Raw genomic sequence first — 7,763 nt, 5'->3', positions numbered from 1 at the left:
GGGAAGTTAAGATGTCATGATAATACACAGGAATAATGAGCATTGGAACAAAAATCTTCTAGCTGTTGATGCTTCTACCACTTGAAAGCTGCAATTTCCCACTTGTTTTTTTTTTCCAATCTATTTTTTTATTTTTAAACATAAAAAAACCAATATTAAACATTACATACAGCATGTCGTTTGGTTACAAGTGTTTTTGCATCCATATTCTTACAATCACAGATTTTTCTTCTAGTATAACTAAATACTTCACTTTCATTGTACAATGTATATTCAATTACAATTAATATTTTTTTCAATAAACCTAATTCCCTTACATTTTTGATTGTCTATTTAATAACAGTATGCCTTTATATAATCACAGAGTCCAATATGAAAGAGATTTACCAACCATTTATATTTGTATATCAATTATGTATAATTCTACCAATCAACTATCGAGTAATTTCCCACTTCTTAAAGTGCCCAAAGCTGCACGTTTTCCTCCATAGCCACAACTTTCGGGCTGTTGATATTTTGCCTGCAACAAAAAAAAAAAGTGGGGGGGAGAAGAATCTTTGTATGAGACAGCTCTGCATCTTCCTCTAATTTTAGCTTGTGATTATAACACAGTGGGGGGTTACTTCCCTCTCTGTTTTACTGCTGCCCTGCAGTTTTAGCTATGGAGCTAAAAATACCCCTGTGTTGTGCAGTCCAAAACATCATTTGGCTCCAGCTGCCAGAGTCCCAGAGGGTGGTGGTGAATCATGTTTTCTTTTCAGAAAAGGGTCGTGGGGAGATCCTATTTATTGTGCATCTTCCTTTGTGGGAAGTCCCATCGGTCTTTTATACCCCCTTTGCCTAACCCCCAGGGAAGAGGCTATTTCTGTTCCATGATGAAAATCCTATTAAATATGAAGATAAAAACTTTGGTTTTTGTCATGCAGAAGACCAAAATAATTGCATACATTCAGACTGCTTGACATCCAATTTCCTTGTATCGCTCTGCTCCTAAAGCTGTATACACAGTTTATGGGGTAAGGACACTTTGGGAATTTCAAGGGCATTTAGAGGACATACTTATATATGGTTTGTTGTAGAAACAGCTATTAGGCTGGATAGCCATCACCTAATCTCTGTGTGCCAAAAGGCTGACTAACCACAGAGGGATGCTTTCCCAGTAAGAGTTCAATGGGACCTGAAAGTACAACTGCGTTGGATTTTTGCTGCATGTGAGCTTATTTGCTTATTTTCTAATTAAAAGACTCTTTAAAAGTCAGGTAAGGCGAGGAGTCTTAAAGGGATAATTAGTTGCCAGTCAAGAGTGATGGCAATTCTGCAATGGAATACTGTAAGGGTCACACAAGCAGAGACACAAGGCGGTGTTTAATCTTAGTTCATCAAAACTGGGGAGACACTTATATTTCCAATCTGGGAATATTAGTCTAAGTCATGATGAAAATGTCAAATGGAAAGATGGAACAAGAAAACATTTTCATTTTGATTTGATTTATTTGATTTATTGCATTTCTATGCCGCCCTATTCCCAGAGGGACTCAGGGCAGCTCACAAACCAAAGTAAGGGGGGGGATACAAACAGGAGGAAAACAACAAACAAACAACAACAATTTAAAAACAATCAACAACCACACAATTCGAGCGGGGACAGAAACTCGTCAGCCCCAGGCCTGTCGGAACAGCCAGGTTTTAAGGGCTTTGTGGAAAGCCTGAAGGGTGGTGAGGGTCCGAATCTCCACGGGGAGCTCGTTCCAGAGGGCTGGAGCAGCCACAGAGAAGGCCCTTCTCTGGGTGGTAGCCAATCGGCATTGACCGGTAGATGGAATTCGGAGGAGGCCTAGTCTGTGGGATCTAATAGGTCTGTTGGAGGTAATTGGCAGCAGGCGGTCTCTCAAGTACCCAGGTCCAATACCATGATTTTGGACTTTGTAGGAAGTTAAAACCCACCTCTCTCCTAGAAAAATGAAATATCCTGGGAAATATTGAAAAGGCAGAATATTATATTTCCCTGGATAAGAAATGGAGAAACATGTTTTAAGCAGGAAACACAGACTCACTCTTAATAGCCCCCACCTTTATTAATGGGCCATTAAAGGCCTGGGTCAGTGTATTCTACATAACAAAGGTAGGATTAGTCTTCCACAGAAACTCACTACAAGGCACCTGGGGAAATTACATCAAGTAGAAAGACAACCAAACTTGGATTCAAAGCACAGCCTACAGAGTTGCCCCTGCTTGGCCCCATAGGGGTCTGACAACCAATCAAAATACAAGCTCAAGAACAAAGGCCAGAGAGGGCATAAAACCAGGGACTTTCAGCATCTCGGCCTTTTTTTTCTTCTTCTTCACCCAACATCTTGAAGCACGTGATAACCTTTTTCCCCAGGCCCTCAAGCCATGTGGTCCTGTCCACCATTAAAACCATCTTTCCAAGCAGCTTCCATGTTTCCAGTATCTTTTTTTCTCACTTGGAACTGAACCCAGAAGGACATTTCTTCCAACAACTTGAAGTAAGGAGGCTCCTCCTTCTGCAGTGTTGCTCAACCCCAGCAACTTAAAAGAGTTGTGGACTTCAGCTAGCAAGGAGAATTCTGGAAGTTGGAAGTCCACACATCTTTAAGTTATCAAGAAGAAACACTGTTCAAGAGTGTCAAATTACAGGACCAGGCAATTTAGAGAAAACATATAAAGGGAAAGAGCCAGGCAAGTCTTTGGCAGTCCTTGGGATTTAGTCTCTTGATAGCAGCCAATCCAATTGGATCTGACTATCCTGTCCTGCTTTCTCTCTCAAGGAGTGAAAAAACAAGCAGTGATTCCATAGAATCTGCACTAAAGATGAATGGCCTCACTCATATTTGTTCTCACCTAACCTCTGATATCTTCAGGGTAGATTCAGTTTCACTAATTTAACTAATTCCAATTATTTGTGATGCCATATAGCTGTAATCTGGATGTTTGTAGTCCAGATGTGGCAGCCCTGGTATTTGTACAAGACATTTTACTGTATCAGTTCAGGATCTAATGTCTGTATTCAGCTATTCCCAAGAGCAAATAATTCTGATGTGTAAACCCAACCTATTAGAGGGTTTAGGATTCAGGGCACTGTGCGTAGTTTGTAGTTTGTAGTTTAAGTTTATTTATAGGCCGCCCTTTTCCCTGAGGGGACTCAGGGCGGCTTACAACTTATATAGGAAGGGGAAACATACAATGACATATAGGACAATACATAATTAAAAGAATAGAACAACATTCATCATTCGGGCGGGGATGGGTTATAATCTTTAACCCCAGGCCTGGCGGGATAGCCAGATCTTAAGGGCTGTGCGGAAGGTCTGGAGGGTGGTGAGGGTACGAATCTCCACGGGGAGATCGTTCCAAAGCGTCGGAGCTGCTACTGAAAAGGCTCTCCTCTGCGTAGTTGCCAGTCGACACTGACTGGCAGATGGAACTCGGAGGAGGCCCAATCTATGCGATCTAATGGGTAGTGCGATCTAATGCGATCTAATGCGTAGTGAGAGAATGGGTTTAAACAAGAGCCTTGTAAATTAAGGAAGCAGAGTCACTGTCTTATTTAATTTAATTTATATTTTAATTAAAATATAAATATATTTTATTTATTTAAATTAAAATTAAAACTCCCCCCTATCCATTTACTAGATGAGAGGTCTAGTAAGGCCCAGGGGCCAGATCAGGTGCGCAATGGGGTCGGATCTTGCCTGCAGGGCAGTTCTGGAAAATGTAAGGGGCTAGTCCACATCGGTTCAGCCCAGTCTACCCAATACAAAGAGGAAACATGCCAGCACTATGGGGAGTGGCGTCAAGCTGGCCACACCCACCCAGTTGGCCACACCCACCCAGTCAGCCCTGCCCCAATGTCAACCACATCCCTGATATGGCCCTCAATGAAATTGAGTTTGACATCCCTGCACTAGACTGTAGGAAGTTAACACCCACCCCTCTCCTAGAAAAATGAAATATCCTAGGAAATATTGAAAAGGCAGAATATTATATTTCCCTGGATCAGCAATGGAGAAACATGTTTTTAGGCAGGAAACAGACTCACTCTTAATAGCTCCCACTTTCCTTAATGGCCTATTAAAATGCCCAAGCCAGTCTATTCTACATAATAAAGAGTTATCCCCTTCAGCTCCAGGGTGGTGGGATTAAGTTATGATAATATTAGCCTTCTATAGAAACTCACCACATGGCATCTGGAAACTCAAAACATGGGAGTCTGACAACCAATCAGAATACATTTCTTACACAGGAACAGGAAACGGAGAGGTGGGCCCGAACAGATTATAAAAAACCCAGCAAGCCCCTTCTTTGCGCTCTCTTCTTCTCCACCCAACATTGAAGCATGTGATCACCTTTTCTGTTCAGGACTCAAGCCATGTCGTCCTGTCCACCATTAAATCATCTTTCCAAGCAGCCTCTGTGTCTCCGGTGTCTTTTTCCCCACTTGGAGCCGAACCCAGAAGGACATTTCTTCCAACAAGGCTATGGCTTATTATGCTAGTCAAAAGCATAATGCAACTCTTACAAATCATTGTAGCTTAGCTACAATGTGGTCCCCCAACCTGGGCAACATGGCATAGGCCCAGGTTGGGGGACCACATTTCCCAATCACATCTCTCCACCCCATCAGGTCCAGCAGGAAGGATGGTGGCTCCCATTTGGCACAGGGCTCCAACTGGCGGAACCCAGGCAGCAGGCCTTTTCTGCTGTGGCTTCTGCTCTCCGGAGCATCATTCCCAGAATTTTTTCCTGAAGCTTCCCTTGTGGCTTTCTAGAGCCATCAGTTAGACAGAAGAAGGGACATCAGAGGCATCAGGAAAATTCTGACTCAAGGCTACTGTTCCTCGTCTGTTATTACGAAATGGGGGGGGGGGTTCTGTAAACCTAAGTCCTACGTCTAAGCTCAGGAGTTTATTGGAAAACAGCTGAGCGAGATAACATAGTTCAGGCTGGCTTGCAGCCAAATGCCTTTCACTGGTTAAAATAGTCAAGAGACAGTTTTTCAGAGTCATTTATATCTGGCTAAGGCCTTGATGGCAGAAAAGGAACAGACACGTTTGGTGCTACATAATTGAGAAAAATGAAATAATAATTGCAGCATGATCCAAGATTAAATCTTTGGAGATGTGGCTTGATTATTTTACTTTATTTTTTGTTAAAAGTGGTCTGTTCGTAACAAAATTAGTCTCTTATATTGTGAGTTCTTTATAATGACCGTCTCATTAATGACTCATCAGAATCAAGGTTCCATTTTGTAATGTGCTCATACAGGATAAATTGACAAAGTCCGCAGCACTGCTCATATCTCTTACCTGGGGCCATTCCAAAGGAGGAGAATGGGTTGATTTTCATTTGGGCATTTGTGTACCACAACTCAAATGCATCATCCGTGACAAAATCAATAGAAAAATAACTTCGAAACAAACCAAACAAGGGAGCGAGTGAGATAAAGGTCAAAAAATCTCTAAAACAATATCACTTTTTCACAGTCGGTGCTTTTTCTGCCTACAAATGCTTGCAGAATACTGAAATGTCGATGCCTCTTCCTGCCTTGAAATGTCACGATTCACTGCTACTGCGAAGCTTTTCAGATTTTATTCATACAACAGTCCGAACCCCATTACAGAAATTAACAGTGGGCTCATGTACATGCATTAACCCATAACCTACCCTAAGAAGTTCACATCACATTCTACGCCACAAAAAAATAAATTGCCTAGCTCTAATCAAGGTAATGTGTTGTGTTAATGTAGCCTACTGCTACAGTAGACCATTACTTGACCTGGTTAAGTGGGTTGGGGAAAATACGTGTTTTTCTCTACCCATATATCTTCCTCCTCCAGTGAAATAACTCAAACCACACTCTCTACCTTTGAATTCTTATTAGCTCTTGTTTCTCAAAGGACTACCTTCTTCCAATTATGTCTGCTCTGCCGGCAGGATTTGAGCCAAATGGTCAAGCATGCATTTCCATCCTTAAAATTGTATCATCTTGTGGATAATTTTGGAGGCATGCCTTTCCTATGTCCAGCCCTGTGCGTGGGACAGTATCTCCACCATGTTCACATAGACCCTCACTTTATTAACACTAAGAAAAGCACTTGAAGAGGTGACTGTTTCAGACCAGGGCAATTTAGCAACCTATATTAATATTAGTATTTTACTCTTGGGCGCTGTATAATGTTTTCTTTCCAGTATACTAATATGCATTATCCTTATAGCCCTTATTTTTCAGTCTGTTCGAATGTTTAATTTGTGTGTCACCTCTAAAGACCCTTGGAGAATCGAGGCAGCTCATTAATGAAATAAACAAATAAGTAATTAAATTCCACATGCTGTTATTTCTCCAGTTCTCCAATTTTAGATTGCAAGCACCAGGGGGTGGATTTCATCCCTGCTTTGCTTATGAATGTTTCAATGCAGGCAACCTAATTGAACTAACCATGGTTCATATCATAGCTAGTGCAGTGTTTGTCTGCGGGATGCATGTTGTACCTGGTGGGTGAATATTTTGCAGGTCTTCCTGAACAGGCAAAGTTCATAGCAGAGAGTTCCCAGTTAGATTCAGGTCTTCTAAATGAGGGCTGGATTACTTAAACATGTTCTTCACGCTTTCAAATCAACACTCTGTTATGAAAAGCAGTTTTGAAGCATTCCGTTAGTACTTTAAATATTCCACATCGGGACTGCCAGCAATCCCCTGGCAGTCCTCAGCCAGGGGAAACTGGAACCCTGGGTTTTCTGAAAATGGCATGTCACAGCACAAGCCGCTGCTATGGATGCAAATGTTGTTTCTCCAGTGTTGACTTCAGTGGGCAAGATTTGGGGCTGACGGAGGCCCTTTCTGCAGCAACAGACTGGTGTCATCTGAGCAGGAGATGGCTGACATTCTCTGGGTGGCTTCCATTCTTTCCAGAGCAAAGTCTCGCTTTGTAGAGGGTAAGGCAACATGACACCCTGCAAGCCAATTACAGAAAAGAGCACTGAGACCTTGAGCTGCATTCGTAATGGTGGCCACACAAAATGCTTCTTCAGAGCAGGTAAAAGACCTGCTACAACCTATATCTTATGCTTATTGGTAGTGTGCTAAGTGAACCCAGCCTATACAGCAGGGGTGTCAAACTTGATTTCATTGAGGGCCGCATCAGGGTATGACCTCGGGGGAGGTGGGGGCATGGCCAGCTTGATGTCACTTGTATCGGGGGCACCTGTGGTGGACTGAGCACTCTGCCAGCGAAAATGGGCTCTCGAACTCCGTTTTTGGCTGCCATGGCCTCCTGTAACCCTCTGCCAGCGAAAACGGAACTTGGGAGGGCTCTGTACGGTGAGCCTATCCTTCACTGTTTCTAGGGCGGACCCGTGGCCCAGATCTAAGTACCCCCCAGGCCAGATCCGGGCCCCGTCCTTGAGTTTGACATCCCTGCTATATAGGAAGTTTGCAGTTCTATGAATTGCATAAATCAAAACAATGAATTAATTGAAAATCCAGCTTGGTGAATACAGCTTTGGCCTTCTCTACATCACTATTGTGCCTCTTCTCTAATAAGCACACCTTTCTGTGCCGGCACCGAAGACCATCACAGATAACACTGACAGTCATTTGATGAGTATGCTTTCAATTCACCACCAAAGCCTGTTATTTCTCATTCTCTCTTTCTCCCTTTTTTTAAAATTCTCCCCAGAATGAAATCAATAAATTATTACTGTCGGACAGCTGCTAGCAGGTATGGGGAAACTATATGTGCTTT

The sequence above is a fragment of the Thamnophis elegans genome, chromosome 4 (assembly GCF_009769535.1).
Source record: "Thamnophis elegans isolate rThaEle1 chromosome 4, rThaEle1.pri, whole genome shotgun sequence".
NCBI classification, from domain to species: Eukaryota; Metazoa; Chordata; class Lepidosauria; order Squamata; family Colubridae; genus Thamnophis; species Thamnophis elegans.
Note: the sequence above shows the minus strand (reverse complement) of the source record.